Raw genomic sequence first — 22,470 nt, forward strand, 5'->3', positions numbered from 1 at the left:
GACTGACTGGGATAGTGAAGGGAAAGTGAATGATGACAACAAAGCAGAGTTAGAGGAAAGATAGAAAAGAAATAGAAGTAAACCAGAGTAACACTAGTAAAAAAAAGATTAAGGTAAAAGTAATGGCAGTGGGAGAGAGAAAGATGGGACGGGGGAGACATCCCCCTGATAATTGTTACCAAATAGTTTGAATAGAAAACTCATTAGCCTTATGGTGGGAGAAGAGAGAGAGTGAGACTCATCAGAGGGAAAATAGCTAAAAGTTGTGGGAATAATGAGAATGAGAAAGTGATGAGAGAGAGGAGTGTTGAGTGTTAATAATGAGTGAGAGAGGAGGAGGGAATAATTTGAGTAAGTGTGATGGAAAGCCATCATGATGGCTAAGACAATGGTATGCAACTGGGAGTGATTGATGTTAATAATGAGTGATACAGGATTAATTAATGAGAAAGGTAGGGAAGGGAAGAGAGAGGGAGAGAGAGTAAGGGCTAGCAAGAGTTGAACAAGGCATAGCACAAAGCCAGCATTAACTAATACTCCATGGGTCAATTTGGAAAATGGAAACTGTGTGGAAGCTTGTCATACATCCATGTGTGTGTGTGTGTGTGTGTATGCATGTGTGTATATGTGAGTGTGTCTGTGTTTTTTGGATTGTCCCCCACTCCATCCTTTGGCAACCAGTGTTGATTTGCTTACATCCCCATAAGTGGGAATTCAGCAACAGAAACAAATACAATAAGTATCAGATGTAAAAATATCTAAACCCTGGGTCTATCTATCTATCTATCTATCTATCTATCTATCTATCTATCTATCTATCTATCTATCTATCTATCTATCTATCTATCTATCTGTCTGTCTGTCTATCAATCTGTCTGTCTATCAATCTGTCTGTCTATCAATCTGTCTGTCTATCAATCTGTCTGTCTATCTATCTGTCTGTCTATCTATCTATCTATCTATCAATCTGTCTGTCTATCAATCTGTCTGTCTATCTATCTATCTATCTATCTATCTATCTATATATCTATCTATCTAGCTATCTGTCTATCTATCTATTTGTCTATCTATTTGTCTATCTGTCTGTCTGTCTGTCTGTTTGTCTATCTGTCTATCTGACTATCTATATATCCATCCATCTATTTGTCTGTCTGTCTATCTATCTATCTATCTTTCTATCTATCTATCTTTCTATCATCATCATCAACAACATCCTCCTTTGCCTCCTCCTCATCATCATCACCAAGGAATCATGCAGTTTGACTTAACAAAAAATCATGTAATTGGTTATAACTTCTTAATCGCAGAGCCATGCCTGTACCTTAAGTATGCAAAGCAACATGCCATACACAAGAGTAGTCTGGAAATGTATGTCAGTTGATAAAGAAACAGCAAATGGTAAGAATATAGAGATAGAATAGATTAATTATCTAAACCATAACAACATGGGAAAGAAATAAACAGACAGAAAATTATAACAATGATGGTGTACAGGCATGGCTGTGTGGTAAGAAGCTTGCTTCCCAACCACATGGTTCTGGGTTCAGTCCCACTGCATGGCCCCTTGGGTGACTGTCTTCTACTATAGCCTTGGGTTGACCAAAGCCTTGTGAGTGGATTTGGTAGGCAGAAACTGAAAGAAGTCCGTTGTATATATGCATGTATGTATGTATTTGTGTGTCTGTGTTTGACTCCCATCATCGCTTGACAACTGATGTTGGTGTGCTTATGTCCCCATAACTTAGCGGTTCAGCAACAGAGACCTATCGAATAAGTACTAGGCTTACAAAGAATAAGTCCTGGGGTTGATTTGTTCCACAAAAGACCGTGCTCCAGCATGGCTGCAGTCAAATGACTGAACCAAATAAAAGAATAAAAGAATGTATGTGCATACATGAACACCCACATGTATGTAGGTATACAGATGTGTAAGTACGTGTGAATGTGTTTGTGCATGTGTATATATATATATATATATATATATATATATATATACATACAGGTATATATTATACATATATAGATATAGATACATAGAGATATTTCACACACACATATATATATATATATATATATATATATATATATGCATAAATAGGTTAGTATTGGCAAAGGTGCTATATGTAACAGTGATGGCTGTTTGATAATGCCAATGATGAAGATTGAGATATATATTTACAAATATATTTTTTATTCATATTTCTCTTCCCATATCTAATTCCATCACTGTCTATGTATAGTTTGTGTGCATGCTTGTATGTATGTGTATGCCTTTGTGTGTGCGTGCGTGTGTGTGTGTATGTGTGTGCTTATCTTCCTTCAATCATGAAACAGCATCGTTTTGTGAAAAATAATGATACAAACTGGGGACGCTTTTAAAGTGTAAACACCACCTGGTTTCAATTCTCGGTTGAAACCATTCCAATATTATGATAGTCTTAATGTTCTCGGAAAAATCTTAGCATCAGAAAACCTTATCTTTCTTCGCCCTGTGCCTAGTCAAAACAAATATCTCGGAGAGTCACATATAGAAAGAAATTATCAGATTATCAGTTATCAGGATATCTCTGCAGAAATATATTTTATTTATCATATATAATTGATATGTGAGTCTGTGTATATGGACACCGACACATACACACACACACACAAACATGCATGCACACACATATATGGATGGTTGGATGAATGGATGGCTTGAAATATAAATGTGTGTGTGTGTGTGTGTGTGTGTATCATCATCATCCTCAACATCATCATCATCACCATCTTCATTATTTTAATGCCATTTTTCCATGCAGCATAGGTAAGATGTAGTTCATCAAAGCACATGCTCTACATCTGAATGCCCTTCTTGTCACCAATTCTCACTCACTTCTGGGCAAGATTATATTTCCTCATAATCAGACAAGTACTCATGGAAGGTTAGAAACCAATGACACTGCTTGTATCATAATAACACTCATTTGAATCTATCACACAATGTCGGAATGAGGAAGCAGCATGAGCACATAGATATTCATATCTTTACATATATATATATATATACAAATATATATATATATATACATATAGATAATATATATGTGATAGGGAAAATGACGCTCTAGATTGGAACAAGTGGAGAGGTGCTGTTAGGACTGGTTGCAATGCCTAGGAGGAAAAGATGATTCAGCACTCTGAGCTTAAAAGGGCCTGTCATAAAGGAATAATTTGAACTGTAATCAACAGTGAACATTGGATATGTATTATATGTGACCATGTTCTGTTGTTAAAAGCAGGATACGTAAACCATATTAAGTCACATGAAAATTGGACAAAATGTTTAGTGACATTACATTCTGAGTTCAAATTCTGCTGAAGTCAACTTTATCTTTCATCCCTTTCTGGGTCAATGAAATAAGAACCAGTTGAGTACTGGGGTTGATGTACTATATTTTAACGTGCATAAACAGCCCTCATGCATAAAGAGTTCCCTAATTTTGGGGCTTAAAATTTGGAAAAAAAGGTTTTGTAAGGGATTATAAGGAATTATCCATATATAAGAAACTCCCATATTTTATAACCTAAATTTTGACAAGAAAGGGTTCCTTATACATGTAAAAATGATGTAAATTGACCGAGGTCCTCCCCTAACATTGCTGGCCTTGTACCAAAATTTGAAACTATTATGTCTATTTTCAAATCTCAGAGATCACTACCATTCTGCAATGTTCTATAATTTCAGATCATGTGGAACATAGCATATAAACAACTCAATGAAATGGAAACACAAAGTAAATATAATATGACTACTCATTACATCCTTTAACTCTTTAGTATTCAGATTACTCAATCAAACTTAATACTTATTAATTCACATAGTTTTGAATTAATCATGCATTATCTTGTAGTTTTGAGATTTCAGTGAGATGATTGTATATCTTTAGAATGACATTGTAAGGTAGGTGTAAGAGGCTAGGTTCTGACAGTTTGAAAATTAAACAGGTAGACTGTCTTGGCTGGATATGGCTGCTTTAAATGCTAAAGAATTAATGTTCTGGGCCCCAAATCATACCAAGATTGATTTTACTTTTCATTCTTTCAAGCTGATAAAATAAGTGCCATTCAAGCACTGAGGATGAGGTAGTCAACTCTTTTCTTCCACCAAATATGACATCACATGTATATTAGAGGATATTTCAATTTCTGGTATTTTCCTCTCGGAAATTGAACCACTTTCTATAAATTTACATCTTTTCTCTTCTCTCTTCAATTTCTTCTCTTTTAAACAATGAAATTCCATAATTTAAATAGATTTGTTTATTACTAAAATACATGCTCTAAAGATAGAGTGTTAAGGCATATTATTCTCTGAGAGATTTTCCTCACTGAATAAATAATATCTATGGACAAATGAAATAAACAAAAGTTGTTCTGAAATAAACATTTGAATTGTGAGCTGTATTCATTAAACAATGCTGTAGAAAGAAGGAACTGAAACAAAAACATTAGACATAGAAGGAAACTTTGATGATGATATAGTTGCTGGGTTAAACATCGAGATAATAAACTAGTTGGCAAATATCAAAAGTTTCAGCCTGAAGCTGAGTAAAATCTCTACAGAAATATTATGAGGTAGAAGAGGTGGTGCCCTTAACTTGTGATAAATCATCAAGCACCACTCCTGCAACTGATTTCTATTTCCTCTCTTCCTTCTCTTCCTTCTCCTCTTACTGCTACCCAATTAAATTTCATCGTTGAAAAGCGTGTCAATATATGTGATTGTGGTAGTTTAAGATAAAGGTAGTGGCTTCTAACATTCCACACCAACAAGGAAATGATACTGCCAAGAGATTATTTCCAGTGAGATAATGATGCACTTTTAATCTTAACTGTTTAATCAAGAGTGAAGAGAATTAATCCAATCAAATACTTTAATGCTACAACTGATTCCAAATTCTTCGAGGGCTTTCTTGTTAACTGTGACAATGTTTACCATGTCATTTCATATCATATTAAACAGTTATTCTTGTATTAAATAAGTTTAATGGTAAATGAGAATTGTTCACAAGATATTGTAGAACCTAAAGCAAAGCAACAGAGCTTCTCTCTCTTTATCTCTCCCTGACTATCTCTCTCTATTTATCTATCAATCTGTGTCTCCCTGATTCTCTCTCTCTCTCTCTCTCTCTCTCTCTCTCTCTCTCTCTCTCTCTCTCTCTCTCTCTCTCTCTCTCTCTCTCTGCCTGTCTATATCTGTCTCTGTTTCTTTATCTCTATCTGTCTGTCAGTCTGTCTGTCTGTTTGTCTGTCTGTCTGTCTGTCTGTCAGTATGTCTGTCTGCCTGCCTGCCACCACCTCCTACCTCTCTCTCTCTCTCTCTCTTTAAAAGAGCAATCACTGAATGGTAACCATTTTTCTGTGAAGCAACTTCAATGAATTATTAGTCAACTACAAGAGATTTTTTGAAGATTATACACAAAAAAAAAGTGAAAAAAAAAAAGGAAGAAAAAGGAATAACTGTTTTAAGATTCCTAGGCTATTTCCCTTGCATGTTGTGACAAGTGTCACTTTAGAAATAATTTAAAACATTTGGCTCATTTTCACAGCAAAGGAATGAGATGCAAAGCTAACTCTGGCAAAATCACAACTAGAAATCAAAAGAGTCAAAAGAAAATTAATCCCTGTTGTCTCTTAATACTTGATATAATCAGCATATCTTGCTTTATCCTTAATTACATAAACATAAACAATGGTACGTTATCACAGATTACCATGAATATCTCAACAAAACCAAGCAAATATGTTGTCAATCATAATACATACACACATTACATATCCCAGGGAGAACCTAAATGTAAACTGAAAGTCAAGTATTTTTCTGCAGTCTGTGGAAGAATTAGTGTGAGACAAAATGCCTTGTGGTATTTACTTTATATCCTAATTTTCTGAGTTCAAATCACACAAGGATCGACATTGTTTTTCATCCTCCTGGGTTTGATAGAATAAAATATCAGTCACATGCTAGAGTCAATATCATTGAATATCTCTTTCCTCCAAACTTGTCGCCTTGGGCCTATTCTAAAACTCAATATTATGATTAGTCTTATTTACTGCCTCTTCCATTTACTCTCTCACATTCATTCTCTCTTTCTCAGCTACCCTCTCTCTCTCAATACACACACACACACACGTGTGTGTGTGTGTGTTATGCCTCTTGTTTCCAAGTGGGGTTGGTTTCAGGAAGGACATCTAACCGTAAAAAACTCTTTCCAAGCATTCTCTTGTCTCCCTGATGATGCAAGTTTGGGTAAGTAAATGTTAGAACAATGATTATTATCATTGGCACGGAGCTGGCAGAGTAATTAGCATGATAGACTAAAGGCCTAATGGTATTTTATCCATCTTTACATCCTGAGTTCAAATTCTGCCAAGGATGACTTTGCCTTTCCTCCTTTCTGGGTTAATAAAATAAGTACGAGTTGAGTACTGAGGTCAGTGTACTTAACCTAACTCCTCCTCTGAAATTGCTGGTCTTGTACCAAAATTTGAGACTATTATTATTATTATTATTATTATTATTATTATTATTACTGTCTCATTGATCCTGAAAGGATGAAAGACATAGTGGACCTTGGCAGAATTTGAACTCAGAATGTAAAGACAGATGAAATGTTGGTAGGCATTTTGAATTTGAATTTGAATTTGAATTTCTGGTATTGATAAAGCATTCACTTCAAGCTTAAAATTCTGCTGGTTCACTGCATCATTAAACGATGAGGATGATGATGATGCAGTGAAACAACAGAACTGTTAGCACACCATTCAAATTCTGAGTTCAGATTCTTTACATCCTGTCTTTACATTCTGAGCTCAAATTCTGCCAAGGTCAACTATGCCTTTCATCCTTCAGGATCAATAAGACAAGTACCATATGAACACTGGGGTAGTTGTAATCAACGTACTTGATCCCCCTAGATTGCTGGCCTTGTGCTATGATTTAAAACCACTCTTACTATTTCATATATATCTGAATCTACATAAGCCTATATTGATTTTGACCGGAATCTTTTAGTGATGATGAAATATGTACCAGTCAAATACTGGGATCCTTTTAATCAGCTGATTCGTTATATTCTATATATTATCAACCGAATTAAGCTTTTAACCTCGAAACTGTTTAGGTTGTCTCTTGATCAATATCAGAGTATCAATAAGTATATATATCTTTTGAAGTTAGCTTTTAACAATATTGACTTGTATGAAACAGCAGTTACATCTCCAGCAAATTACATTTTACTGTCATGGAAATAGAAGGACGCGTTTGACTTTAGAAGCCCTAATGCATAAAATGATATGGTCAAGCTTGAAGTGAATGCTTTATCAATACCAGAAATTATTAAGGTGAGGAGCCAGCAGAATTGTTTGCACGCTGGGCAAAATGCTTTGTGGCATTTTTTCCGTCTTTACTTTCTGAGTTCAAATTTTGCTGAGGCCAACATTGCCTTTCAACTTTTTGTGGGTGTCAATCAAGTAAGTACCAATTGAACACTGGAATTGCTGTGCTTGATTTATTCTTTCCTCCAAAATCACTGGTCTTGAGTCAAATTTTAAAATCAATATCAGAAATAATTAAAAGGGATTCCCTAATCAAAATAAATGCCATTATCATTAATATTAAAGAATATCGAGGTTAGTGAACTGGTAGAATTGGTAGAGTGTCATAGTAAAAATCATGTGACTATTAGTTATGTCTCCTAAAATCCTCAGTTGAAATTATATGAAAATTCTTTCAGGCTGATAAAATGAGTCTCAGTTAAGTGCTAAGATTGATATAATGAACTCTGTTTTCACACCAAATTTGGCATTACATATATATTTGGAATTAATGTCATAGAATATTTCCATTTCTGGTATTTCAACTACTGGTTCTTCCTCTATCTTATCCGTATCATTTGGCTTGTAGCTGTTATATTTATGTTTACGAACAATAATTGGTACTGTATTCTGCATTCAAAAACTAGATTCTTGCTTCCACGACATTTTTATTTGCAAACAAGGCATTTCTAAAATTCTTTTAGTATCAAGAATTCTTCTGGTAAATTTCAGTTGGTGTGGCATGCTTCTCTCATAAAGGAGTGCTGTCTTCTATTTTGGCTTAATGGCATAAAACTTTAAATTCTTACAGTTTTACCTTTATATTTCACTGATATCGTGATACTACTGGACACTTTGATAGGTTACTTAGTGTGCAGCGGCAATTGAAATTCAGAATTTGTCATATTGTAGAAGGATTTCAGCTTTTTGAATCTGACTCGTGACACAAGCAATTGTACAGCTTCAGCATGCAAGTATACTTCTATGCTTTCACTGTCTAACTTAATTTTCTCCAACCAATCATTTGGGATGTGTTTTCTCAATAGTTGTGTGAAAAAGGTATGTATATTCTCAGTTTTAGCAGCTCTTGAAAGCTGTGGTTACTTTACAAATCAATTTTCCTGATAAAATGTAACTTTTCCATTATGACAAACTAAAACGAAATGTTTCTTCTCCCTATATAAATGTTACATTTACATGCCTGCCTAGCAAAGAAATCTTCCTTCATGTAACTTTTTGTATAGTCAGACTAATACTAATACCCATATCCATTGTATTGATAAATGTTCTAAGGACAGCTATTCATTTGTGGGCTCATTCTATTGCTATGAATGCCTGTATTATGTGAATCTTAATACATTTGACGCTTATCAAGTATCTAAGTGAATTCTTATTTTTAAAATTCTGATACCTTCTGTTCAAGCCATAAAGTTTTGCTTAGTATTTATTGAAGAATCTAAAATAACTGCATTATTTCACTCCTTGTAGTTGAAGATGTTATAACCTACAAACAACTGAGTCTAAAATACAATCTCTATTTTACAGCCTTTCAATTTCTATGGTTTGTTTACCAAATTAAGCAACTTTGTTATGTGACTTATGTCAGTTACTGTTGTTATTTAGTCCCAAATCAGTCCTAACTGCACAAAAATTTCCTCAAAGAGATATTCCAATTTTTATTTTTTGTTTCTTTTTCACATTTTCTCAGTTTTTTTATCTAGAGGAAAGTGCAGCACCCATGGTTCTGTGCCCATCTCTCCTAGCATGGTAAGACTGATTCCCTTAATGTTCCTTTTGAACCTCTGTAAGTCAAGAAAGACATGAACAAAGTGAAAATTCCAGAAGCTTGAAATTCTGGGAAGTTAAGAACCTGGCATTGTACTCCCCCACCTCTAGCAAGGCATTAATTGCCTCAGAGCTATTGTAGAATAGAACATACTCCTTGCATAAAGGATTCATGACAATGATTATAACTGGGTGTAGTGAATGTGATTTTTGGTGGTAGATTTGTACACAAATCTTTAAAAATATTCCTCTGATTTTTTAAAGTTTTAGTATCTCTTTTATATTACTCTTTATATCATAAAAATGAATACATTCCACTGTTCTGACTTTTTAACATTCAGATTACTCTGTCAAATATAATGCTTATTTATTCACATTGTTTTTAGTTAATCATTCATTATCTCATAGCTTTGAGATTTTGATAATATCATTGTTTATATTTAGAATGACATTATAGGACAAGTGTGAAAGGCTGAATTTGGCCAAGTTGAACATAAAGCAGGCAGACTATTTAGGCTGGATATGGCAAATTTAAATGCTAAAAGATTAATATGAAAACATAGTAAGTTAGGAACATCAGACTTTTAATTACACTTGTAGTAGATATGAATTCACAAACCAGTATCTGTTTCCCTTATATTTTGTGTGATCAGTATCAAATCTCATTGACTATTTCACTTCCACTGTATATCGTACAATGTCAAATTTGTGACACATTCTCAATATTTGATTTCATAGATGGCTATGTCAATGCTGTTCGTCTGCCAGTCTTTGCTAAGCTGCCAAAAATTCCAGTCCAGCAATTTATCTAATTCTTAGTGCAACATTAATAATAACTACTATATATCATTAAAATTAATGAATGCCTTTGGTACATTCAGGAAGATAAAAAGAGAATTAAAAGTGGATTTATCAGAAAACATTTTTAAGATGTTCAGAGACATGGAATCTGGAAAGTTCTATTGTAGACTTATTGGTTAATCTTTTACTCTTTCAAGATAGGCTTAATTAATAAAAAATATCTTGGTCAACTATATCAAATATGTTTGTAGGCACTTTTCTATCTATGTTTCATGCAGTAGGGATCCTGGAGTATTTTATCCAGTTATTCTTTTAAATTATCCTACCTCTCAGTGTTAATTCATATAAAATCTATATCTTTCTTTTCATCATTCTAAGATCATCATGCCATAACAGAAAACCCTGTTTTGCTAATGAGATCTAACAAGTCTGAAACATGTCTGGAGTTGCCATGATATTTGCAGAGATTGAATTTATGTATTCTATAATTAATTTTAATTAGTTTAAACTCATGACTTTCTTGACTTAAATTAGTTATCAGGTTAACAGCCTTTCTTTTCTCATCACTAAAGATGTGATTCTAAGGTGACTTGAAACCATTCAACTACAAGGGAATGTAGTAGTAGTAGTAGCAGTAGTAGCAGTAGCAGCAGCTGTAGTAGTAGTAGTAGTAGTAGTAGTAGTAGTAGTAGTAGTAGTAGTAGTAGTAGTTTAGGTTTGCAGTGATAAATTTTTGATCTGGTAAGTTAAAAACTAACTGAAATTAGTTGATATGATGCCCATCTAGTAATTTTCATGTGGAAAAAGGGACATACGATGACGATGAGGGAGGATAAAGAGGAGGTGGAAGTGGAAGGTGGGGGAGGAGATGGAAGAAGAGGGGGAGGAAGCAGAAGAAGAAGTGGAGGAGGGGATTGGTGTTTGGTGGTGCTTGGAGATGATGATGGTGATGATGATGATGATGACCACAACGACGATGACAATGAGGATTATGATAGTAATGACAACGATGGTGAGAAAGAGGACAGAAAGTAACAGAAACAATAAACCATCAACCTTGGTCTCTTCATATTTTATTATAGCTCCAAATTCATGTTTAGATCAAATATATATTAGTTTCATCCAGAGAGGACAAACTAAGTACCAGTAATGTATTATGACAGATCCAATCAGCTACATACCACATCTTGCAATTTGTAGCCAGCCTTGTGAGAAATCAATAAGCAAACATTTGACAACTACTTTTATCAGTTTGTCATTCCAATTTACAAAATGTGTCCATTTAGAGTAATTCTTCAGAAAGGCTGTAGTCAAGGCCTTTAAAGCAACTTCTAAATATTATTATAGTTGTTTTCTATAACAACATGACATCAACGAAACACATTCATAGAGAAGAAACCCTACGAAGTAATATAGCATGCAGGAAGGAAAGATTGCTATAGGCTGGGTTTTGCTATTTGATTTCCCCTAAAGCAGAGAGAGTTGAAGAAATTTCCCTTTATGTTCATTTAATGTTGAATTGACAAAGAAATATCCGTGTCTGCCATGCTTTGAAACTAGAGAGCAAGAAAGAGAGAGGGAGAGAGAGAAAGGAGAGAGAGAGAGAGAAGAATACATTAAAAGAAAATCTTTATTTTTAAAACACTAACTGTTTGCAATTGAATTGTAATGTTGTATTAGTGATCGTGAGAGAGAAGCAGAATCACAAATACACAGAAACATTATTATTAAAAAATAAAATGAAATAAAAATAAAATTGTATGTTTAAGCTTTACAACCAAAGAGATAAAAGAATAACTATCATTCTTCTCAATGCGGAGCGCTTGAAAAAAAAAATTTTTTTAAATAAAACATTAGAAAAATTAAAAATGAAGAAATGAAGCAGTACTGTGCATACAATTAAAAATTCAATTAATTTAAAATGGCTACCTAGAACAAGGAGAAGCACTTGAAATTGTATAAAGACAGTGTTATCAAACAGAAACAGTGATGCCACTGGAATGGTGGGTAAATACTTGGAAAAATAGCAGAAAAACAAACAAAATATGATTTGTAAAAAAAAAAAAAAATCTTTAAAAACAAATAAATCAGGTTTTAATATTTTTGTCAATTGCTATGAAATTACATTTTGTCTTTTATTCTGATCTCTCATTAAGAATTAGTCATATGTGGAAATTATATTGGAATTTTTGCTAAAGATCTTGCAGGTCATCACATTTTTGTAATAATGCAAAAAAAAAAAAAAAAGAATTGTCCATGGTTGTGCTTTATTTGCTTCATAACCTCGAGAAATTATAATAATTTCGATTGTAACATTTACTGATAGTTCAGTTGATTATTGGCTATATGGAAATGAGATTTGGTACCAAATCCATGACTGTAACCAATGAAGGTTGAAAGAAATGTGACTGTGTACGGAATCTGAAACAAAGGTATAAAAGAGAAAGAAAAGAGAACAAAAACAATTTGTAAGAAAATCTCATTTAATTAAATTATTCTTCAATTACATTATCAAAATTAATTTCTTTCTCTAAATAGTTAGGTCAGAAACAATTAATTAGCCAACATCAATGTAATCCAGGAGAGTAAATTAAATTAAATCGTTATTACAGGGCCATATATTGTAAGTATTTTGATTGTCATTAAAAAGCAAGCGTGTCTTAAATAATATATTTACTATATAAAGCCCATTGTCATCACTCATAAGAGAGAATGACCTTGTGACATGTACCGTGCCATTGTTGCTTGTCTCAGAGATCTATGTAGTTTCAAACAAACATAGACACCCTCTTGACACTTCTAACTCTTGACTCAACTGGACATTGAGCTTGTGACAACAGGTAGGACGGGGTTGGGTGTAGGGTTGCCCCTGCACTATATTTGTACACATTTTCAAATAAGTAGACTAGAACACTGGGATATGAAATGCCTTACTAAAGAATGCAATGCAGTGTTTGATACAGGAATCAAACCCATAATATTATGATCGTAAACTCAACATTAGGAGGCTATACATTAGAATATACCTAGGGATGTGATCTGCACAAAAAGCAAATAGTAAGGTCAGTATTAACATACTTAAAGTGGTGAGCCATGAAATTTTCTTTAATAAAAATTAATTCTATTTTTAATTAATTTCAAGGTGGTGGGCTGGTTAGTACAGTGGAAAAGACAAAGAAAAAAAATGCTTAGCAGCATTTGTTCCAGCTTTTCTGAGTTCAAATAACCCCAAGGTCATCTTTCATCCTTTTGAAATCAATAAAATAAAGTACTAGTTAAGTACTGAGGTTGATGTGATCATAGTTGCAAGTATGACTGTGTGGTTAAGAAGCTTACTTTGCAACCATGTAGTCTCAGATTCAGTTCTACTATACAGTATTTGGGCAAGTGTCTTCTTCTATAGCTCCAAGGTTACCAATACTTTCTTAAAGAATTTAGTAAATGGAGACTGTGTGGAAGAAACTCATATGTATGTGCATGTGTATGTGTGTCTTTGTTTGTCACCCACTACTGTTTGACAAACTGTGTTAGTTTATATCATCATAACTTAGCAGTTTGGCAAATGAGGTTAATAGAATAAATACCAGACTTAAAAAAACATAAGTACTGGGGTAGTTTTGTTGAACCAAACCTTCATGGCAAAAGAGTAAGTAATAAAAAGTTCAAAGTTTTTTAACAGCACTGTTGAGGTCCAGAGTGAATCACAGAAGGTCCTCAACTCACAAAGATTTGAATGACACAAAGATATACCCTCCAAGGTACAAGCCCAGTCAAGGCTGTTTATGAAAGAGCAGCAGTCGCCCATGCATACCAGCCTACCCTCTCCATGCCACCGATGTTAGCCAAGGGAAATGCAAAGATCAATATTGCTTGGCACCAGTGACATTGCAACTCATTTCTACAACTGAGTGAACTGGAGCAACATGAAATAAAGTGTCTTGCTCAAGAACCACAACACACAGCTTGGACCATGAGATTGAACCCAAAACCTCAAGCTTTATGAAGCAAACTTCTTAACCATACAGCCAAGATTACACATTTTTAATGCTGCTAACTGACACTCCCCTTTCTAATATAATATTAGCAAACACAGAAAGAATTGTTGAAATTCATTATTGAGTTTAATTCAAGAAATATCACAGGAGCTTCCTTGCTTTTAATTCTCATATTCATCCACTTTTAGTTGGCAGCAAATTGTCTGCAACAACCTGACTACCATAAGGGTTCCTTCTTGTATAATGAGATTTTCACCGGAAATAGCATAAATACTTGAGTCATTTGCAACACATAGATATGTATGCATGTTTGTATGTATGTATCTATGTATGCATGTATGTATATGTGTATGTATGTGTGTGTGTACATGCGTATTTATATGTATATGTGTGTGTGTGCATACATATACAAATATGTATATATAACATATACACATGCGCACACATTCAAATATATATGTATGTGTATATATGTGTGTATATATATATATATATATATATATATATATATACATATACATATATATACTTATATATACAGAAAGAGAGACAGCTAGATAATAGATAGATAGATAAAGAGAGAGAGATAAATAGACAGACAGAGGTATTGTTATAGATATACATATATATATTTATATAGGAAATGAACTTAGGTCTGCTGCATCATTTATCTTTTATTGCCTTACACTATTTTTCTCATTTTCACATTCTTTGTCTTTAGCATAAATATATACTCATACTCCGCTACACATTTTATCATAGCCATCTCTTTTACTTTCTCTGTTTCTTTCCTTCTTTCATTCTTTCTTTCTTTCCTTCTTTCTTTCTTTCTTTCTCAAGTCTTTCTCTCTGCCTGTATACCTTTTACACCATTTTATCACACCTCCCACCATTACTTTCTCTGTAAATGTCAAGATGTCATATCTGGATGACTTGCACACACAACCAGTTTATTGATAGTAGTTTGGGAATGAATTACTTCAGTACATCAACCATTACTAAGATAAATGTTTTCCTGTTGATCTAAACTTTGATTAATATTCACAAGTAATTTTTGACATGAACTGCAAATTATGATAGATGCAGTTGGTTGAACAGATATGTTGCTGGCCAGGTCTACAGACCAAAGAATCAGTAGCTTGTAGTCTATGAGGGGGTGCTGAAAAGTTCCTGGCTTTGAGTAAAAGAAAATACAAGAGGATCAGTTAATTATGATTTTATTTAACATATTCCCCTCTCAGATTCACACACTTATTGCAGAGGTCCTTCAGTTTTTCTGAGCTCTGGAAAAGAACTTGGAAGGTTGAGCCTCCCTTAAAGCCAGGATCTTTTCAGCACCCCCTTATATCAAGCACTGCTGTAGCACAGAGTTACTTGGTTCTTTTAAAGACGCCTAAACCTCTAAACTCTGCCAAAAGCTCATAACATTCTAGATTAGGTATAGGCAACCTTTTCTGTGGAGGCCACAAGAGAAATGATTCACCATCAGGCAGGCCATATTACTAAAGAAACTGGAAGTAATTTTTTGTTAGCCATGTCATTCAGAAAGTTCCATGGACCATAGTTTTTCCTAAGATTCCTCTAAACACTGTTCTACAGAGATACTGTTTCCTTCGTACTGTCTTTTATTCCACCGCTATGGTGGCTTCTGTTCTTTGGAGTTTGTTAATCTTACTCCACCTCCACCATCTCAAATATTCAAGCCCACCTGATTCATTAATTTCTCTTTCAATATTCACATATTTTATATTCTGAGTTCCACTTAACCCCATGTACATTCTTCACTTTCTCCCCATAAGGAAGATTTTCAGGAAACCCTTCCCTCTAGTCAGCTTGTATTTGTTCAAAAAGATCATCAACTGCATTGGTTAAACCAGTTTTAGAGGGGTTGCAAAGTCCATATGCACAGTCCCTCCTCTCTTTCACTTTCTCTCTCTCTCTCTCTCTCCCTCTCCACCAAACTATAAGAATGACGATGACGACGACAACAACGACGATGATGATGATGAATAAAGAAATGAAAAAGAGCTTTAATGCAAGAGTGTCTCCAAACACTTAGAACTGATGCTGCAGTGAAAAACTGAATAGAAAAAGTAAGATTCAAGCAATCAATACATGAGTGATTGCATTATTGAGGTATGATGTAGGTAGTATCAGTTGGTGGTGAAAGAGAAGTTACAGAGGCTAGACCAAAAATTGAGAAAACTACTCACAATGCTAGTAATTCACAAATATATTTATTCTCATGTATTTTGTAGACTAAGGATAAATATACGAGGGGTTGCTGAAAAGTTCCTGGTTTTTACGGGTATTGCAAAAGACCTGTTTGGAGGCCCAAACTTCTGAGTTCTTAGAGGGCTTAAAATAAATTTCAGAACTGCTGCAATGAGTGTGTGAACGTGAGAGGAGAATATGCTGAATAAAATCATAATTAACTGATCCTCCTGTATTTTCTTTTACCCAAAGCCAGGAACTTTTTGGGAACCCCTCATATATGTGAGGTACTAGCATCAGATTTTGAAGGAATGAACAAAATGATTGGAGAATGCTTTCAGGTTTATACAAAACACTTTGACCAAGTGTTCTTTTTCTTCCTTTTTCCTTGTTTTAAACCATTACAAATGAGGGGAACTTGATGATGCTTTTTTCTGTCTTGAAAGGACTGCAGAGCAATCCCATTGAAATTTTGAATTCTTGCCTTTCTGTGTATTTTTTTCATTTTTTAAAATTATTATTTGAACCCAAAGAGGGATGAACTGTTGAAATATTGTTCAGTTCAATAAGCAAAGTCAATCAGTTTTATCATATATTACATCATACTCTTCTTATTGTGTAATATGAATAAGAATTTTCCACTCATTTACAGATCTATCGTCATCATTCTCCTCCTCCTCTTCCTCATCACCCATCATCATCATCACCACCACCACCACCACCACCATACTTATCTTATCGACCTCAAAAAAATGAAGATGAATGAGATGCTACTAAGCAATTTACCTGGCATGCTAACAATCCTACCAGCTCGCTACCTTGAGGCAATACATTATATTGTTAGAGGTTCAAGTCAAGTCGTTGGTAACTTGAAAGATAGATTTAGAACTCAGCATACTTGTGATGTTGACAATATAAATAAATATGTAAACAATGTTTAATCTCCATAGTTTTCTGCTACACTAACTGCCAATGTACCTATTTATCCATAATTACCATGACTTCTGTATAGCATCTTAAGTTAATGGAGGTTACTAAAAGTGTAGAAGTGAAAGAGTTAACAAAGGAAATATACATATGTCTGTGAATGTATGTATACACACATACAAATACACACACACACATAAATATATATATATTAAAACATCAAAAGGTGTGTTCTTACAATATGTCTGTGAAGCATTGTATTTTGCTTATATTAGGAGGAAACAAGAAGTATAAATGAATAAAAAAAAAAAAAATATTATGAAATTGCAGACATTTTAGTTTTGTCTTTAGTTATACTTCTTGTTTCCTCCCAAAATATGCAAATGTATAATGTAAGAGTGTATCATTCAATGCAAGTCTGATGAAGTGCCAAGCAAGTATTTAAAATTGCAAATATTATGCAACTTTCCATGCTGATCTTTTGTGTGCCATGATTATAAAAGCTGAGTGATACAGAAACGATTGTAACTAGTCATTAAAGATGTGTTAAACTCTTTTTATTTGGGTTATATCTATATTTATCTATCTATTATTTATACATACGCACACGCATGTATATGTGTGTCTATATCTATAGCTATATATATATATATATATATATATATATACATACATATATATACACATACATACATACATATACACATGTACATTCTTCACTTTTCAAACACATACACACATCATACACATATATTTGTAAAATTGAAGAACGACTTTTCTGATAATTATTTTCTACTTTAATGAAAGTCTAATTATCTAAAGTAGCAAGCAGTCATTTTCCTTCACTTTTTCAAATATGCCCTACTGTACCAAGGTTTTTTCTATTTCTATGACACACACACACACACACACATATGCTTATATACAAATATGTGCATGTGTGTCCCTAAGAAATTGTAAACAATAGATATGTATATGCACAGAGTTTCTCACAGTTTACTCAAAAGGTATTGGTTGTCTCAAGACTTTATTTACAACACTCACTTGCCCTTGGTGTTATGTAGTGGTGAAACAAACTTCATATCAGCACCAGCATGACACACGAATTTGATCTAAAAGTTGCAGCTGTTAAAATTTAGATCATACTATAAATGTCATTGTTAACAAAGTTACAGTATGAAACATTTAAAAGCCAACTGAGTATAAAAACGTAGCTAGGCAAAAAAAAAAAAAAAAAGAAAAGAAACAAATGAAATAAGTGTTAACAGCCAATGTCAAATGTTTCTTATTCATTTATATCACAAATATTTTATTATGAAACTAAAATGTTAAATTTTCTAATGTATTCTTGGCTTTCTTTTGTCTTTTAATATATATGTATCTGGAATTTTTACATTTGTTGAAGCTTACTTATGTGTTTATAAATCACTTGAATTAGCTCACAATATATAATTGGCACTTACTTTATTAACTCTGATGAGACAAAATGCAAAATTTGCCTCTGAAAGATTTTGATTCAAAATCTAAAAGAGCTAATTAAATACAGCATTGTATTTCAATCAACATTATCAACACAGCCATTCATAATCCTTATGTTTGTATATATTCAAAAAGTTTACATAAATGTGTAAATGTATATTCATGTTTTATAGACAATAATTTTCAAACATTTTAAATTAATTTTAAAAGAATTTAAATGGATTGAATGTCATAGAAAAATGGCTTCAATTTAGAGGAACAAGCCAAAAGAGTTGGAGAGAGATTTTAGGCATTACAAAATAACAATCTAGTGTATTAGTTTAAAAGAATGATAAATGTGGCAGCGTAAGAATTCTTCATAATATATTCCAGACAAAAGTCAATATATTTAGCCATTACTGAGATGAAAAGTCACACCTTATCGCATCTTTACAAAGAGATAAAGTGTATAGTTTGAAGATTTCTGAAAATATTTGCCTTCACTTCCTAACAAATGATTTTTATGAGCTTGACTTAAATGAAAAACCAATAAATTATGTCTAACAGAAACAAAGTTAAGTTCCTAATGATGAAAAGGGATGAGTAAATTTTCATTCCTACTATAGGCAAAGGCCTAAAATTTTGAGGGGAGGGGGCTAGTCGATTACATCGACCCCAGTACTCAACTGGTACTTATTTTATTGACTTTGGAAGGATGAAACCAGTGGCAGATTGGGTCTAAAAATATTGGTTGCCAGGAGATTAAGGGGGTTCACCCACAACTACAATTAATTTTCTTTCTTTTTTTTTTCTGTTAAAAATATTGTTTTCAACTGTCTACAAACACAGCCAGGCTGAAATAATTAATGCATTCTTCCAGGAGTGAATAAAAAATTCTCAAATTTGAGGGGATAGGCTGCCATATATGGATTCTAATGACACAGGGAGCCACTTGCCATCAGGCAAGCTGGCAACCTTGCTAGTCCACCACTGGATGAAAGGCAAAGCTGATCTCAGCAGAATTTGAACTCAGAACACGAAGACAGATGAAACACTGTTAAGCATTTCACTCAGAATGCTAACAAGTCTGCCAATTCACTGCTTTGGATGAGTAAATATTGAAACTTTTCCCTATTTACTGCCAAATATTCCTTCCCTGTGTATTTCAGTTTTTTTTTTGTTTTTTTTTTAGATTTCGTTTTTGTTAAGTAGAAATAATGCTTGTCTTAGTGAAACAACAACCAAAATAAATTTAACATAACTCGCAGTTACTCAGCTTATAAAATTTATGCCCATACTATTTTCTGATTGTAACATGTTCAATCTAAAATAGCAAAATTTATTTCTGTTTACTTGACTAAAAATAAATTCTCTTAAGTGCAAAACTGTATATCTTTTTGAACTAAGAGAAATATTTTCATGAAGCAAGTATTTATATATTCATGTATTCATGCTTATTTATATTTGTGGATGAGTTAACTGTTTATTCTCTTATTCCTGTTCAGTTTTCCAAAACATCACTCAATTATCCATGTTTTTGATCAATATAACTAAAAATTGTAGGCTTTCTCCCCTCTGATCCATCTTCTTCCATGAGTCATTATTGATTACCAGGAGGTTTCTGTCACTGTTGATGACAATATTTTCCTGAATAAATTACTTTATTTGAAACCACATCAGTTCATGTTTGGCGTGTATTTGTCATCTTGCTGTTAATATATCTGTATTTGGTCGTCTTCATTTTCGTATTTCATATTTCATTTCATTTCATTTCGTTTCTTCATCAGTAATGGATTGTCTCCAGTAATATTTCAAGCCATGTTAAACAGACTATTAATCTTATCTTTTAACTATTAAATTTTCAATTAATAGGTTTGTGAAATCACAGTAGAGCGAAAAGAAATTACTCTTCTTGGAGCATGGAGATTCAGTGAAGAAGCTTATAGTAGTAGTGAAATAGAAACATAAATGATGATGATGATGGTGATGACGATGATAACGAAGACGACGACAATGACAACAATGATGATGATGATGGTGCTACAGAAAGAATTGTTCATTGCTTGACTGAATATGGTCATAAGCCAACCTATAAAGATACTATTTTAATAAACTGAAATGGTAATCTAAGTCTTGCTATAGTTTAAATAATAGTTTATTTGAATAGTTGATTTAATTCCATCCAAGCTGAATATGTTTGAATGAAATATTTGAATTCAAACTCTTATTGAGCTGTTTAGGAGTAAACTTATGTCGCAACTAGCAGCAAAGTAATTATATTAAAGATGAAGAGAAAACGAGAATAAGATGATGGAGAGAATAGAGATGGTAAAAATAAGAGATGTCAGGTGATTGGTTTTATCAAATTAAGTAATTATATTTCTTGGGAAATGTTGAATTGGGAAAGTGAAGAATTGGTCTGCAATAAACAATTGAATTATTTTCCAACACTGTCATTTAATTAGATATTGCTTTTTTTGTTTTGTTTTATTTTATTTTAATTGTTTATAATGCCTTTATTTGCTTGGTTTGCTCTGTCTTAATTCTTATACAGTAAATGGTTTGTTGGTGGAAGCAGCACTATTAGGCAGCATCAAATTTAGTCTAGCAGTCATCTAGTGAGGTCTGAAGCCAATATCATTGACACATAATTAGATTGAGTAAACTCCCATCAGACTATAGATGCCAAAATGTGTGTCAGCAGACTTCTTTTTCCTCAATTGATTCTGATGGAGATTTTGAAGATAACAAGAAACAGCACTTGTTAAAACATCATTGAGAAAACAACAGTGACAGAAATAATGGTCCGTCATTACTTAGATTGGAATCTCTGTCAAAAAGAACCCTTTGTGTCATTATTTCTTTGACTAATAACTTGTTTCTATGGCTACTTGACTGTTATTTGTATCTAACGGGCAGGTAAAAATCAATAGTTCCAAAATCTTATTTTCTCTTTTGGTTTTGATTCATACTCCTACAAAACTAAATAAGATAAAATAAAACAACATATAAGAAACAACAAGAACAGCAACGGTAACATTAACAAATTCTAACAATGCTATTTAAATTAGAAAAGATAATTTCAAACAGTGTTTTTATGTACTTTGTTTGCAAAAACAGTTAAACATTAATCAAAGATATTAATTAAAGCAACCATCCTAATCATAGGTTTGTAGAAATTTTCAGAAAAGCTACTTCAAAATTGCAATTCTGAATTGCACTCTTTTTTGCATTGCATAATTGCAGTAATTTAATCTGAAGCTTCTGCCGATAGTAGGATGCATAATAGAGGCAAGTTAAAGAACAATACGTAGGACAATGTTAGGGAGATGCTCAGTCTCTACATAAGGAAATGAATCTAAGGTATTTATAGATGTATTCAGAATTCAATGCAAGTTTGTGTTTTTTATCTTTCTTCCTAATCAAAAACTTTCTCAAGCGTTTCATTGGTGTTTGTTTCAGCTATTGTACAATTTTACAGTAGATACGACCAGTAACTCAGAGGTGTTTGCTTTCTGCAGAAATAGAAAAATGCAGATAATTGAAAAGATTTAAAGAAGCAATAGATAAACAAACACATAAACAGAGAGCTAAAGAATGTTTTTAATGTAAAGGAGGAAGAATTGTTTGCACATGTTCAGAAAATATTTGCATGGAATCATGGAATGTATTTAAGGAAAGCATTTAAATAAGCAGCATTTTAGCATCTGTTATATATATATACACACACACACATTCATACATACATACATGCATGCATATATATATATATATATATATATATATATATATATATATATACACACACACACACACATAATTGCATGGGTTGGATAGGTTTGCCATGCAGAATATTACTGATTGCCTTGGTTAGTTGGTTAGTCATCTCTGTTTATTTTCTGAGAAGTTCAGCAAAAAGATTGAGTTTATA

General features: G+C 33.1%; 1 long non-coding RNA gene across 1 annotated transcript; it reads left to right on the forward strand.

The window, feature by feature from the left end:
* Positions 1-2,238: 2,238 nt before the first annotated feature.
* LOC128249442 (uncharacterized) lies at positions 2,239-21,000 on the forward strand. Its single transcript, XR_008265564.2, has 2 exons — positions 2,239-3,776; positions 20,412-21,000. It is a non-coding gene; the product is annotated as an uncharacterized LOC128249442 (long non-coding RNA).
* Positions 21,001-22,470: the final 1,470 nt, after the last annotated feature.

Source organism: Octopus bimaculoides, chromosome 14 (assembly GCF_046866305.1).
Source record: "Octopus bimaculoides isolate indiv1 chromosome 14, ASM4686630v1, whole genome shotgun sequence".
Taxonomy (NCBI): domain Eukaryota; kingdom Metazoa; phylum Mollusca; class Cephalopoda; order Octopoda; family Octopodidae; genus Octopus; species Octopus bimaculoides.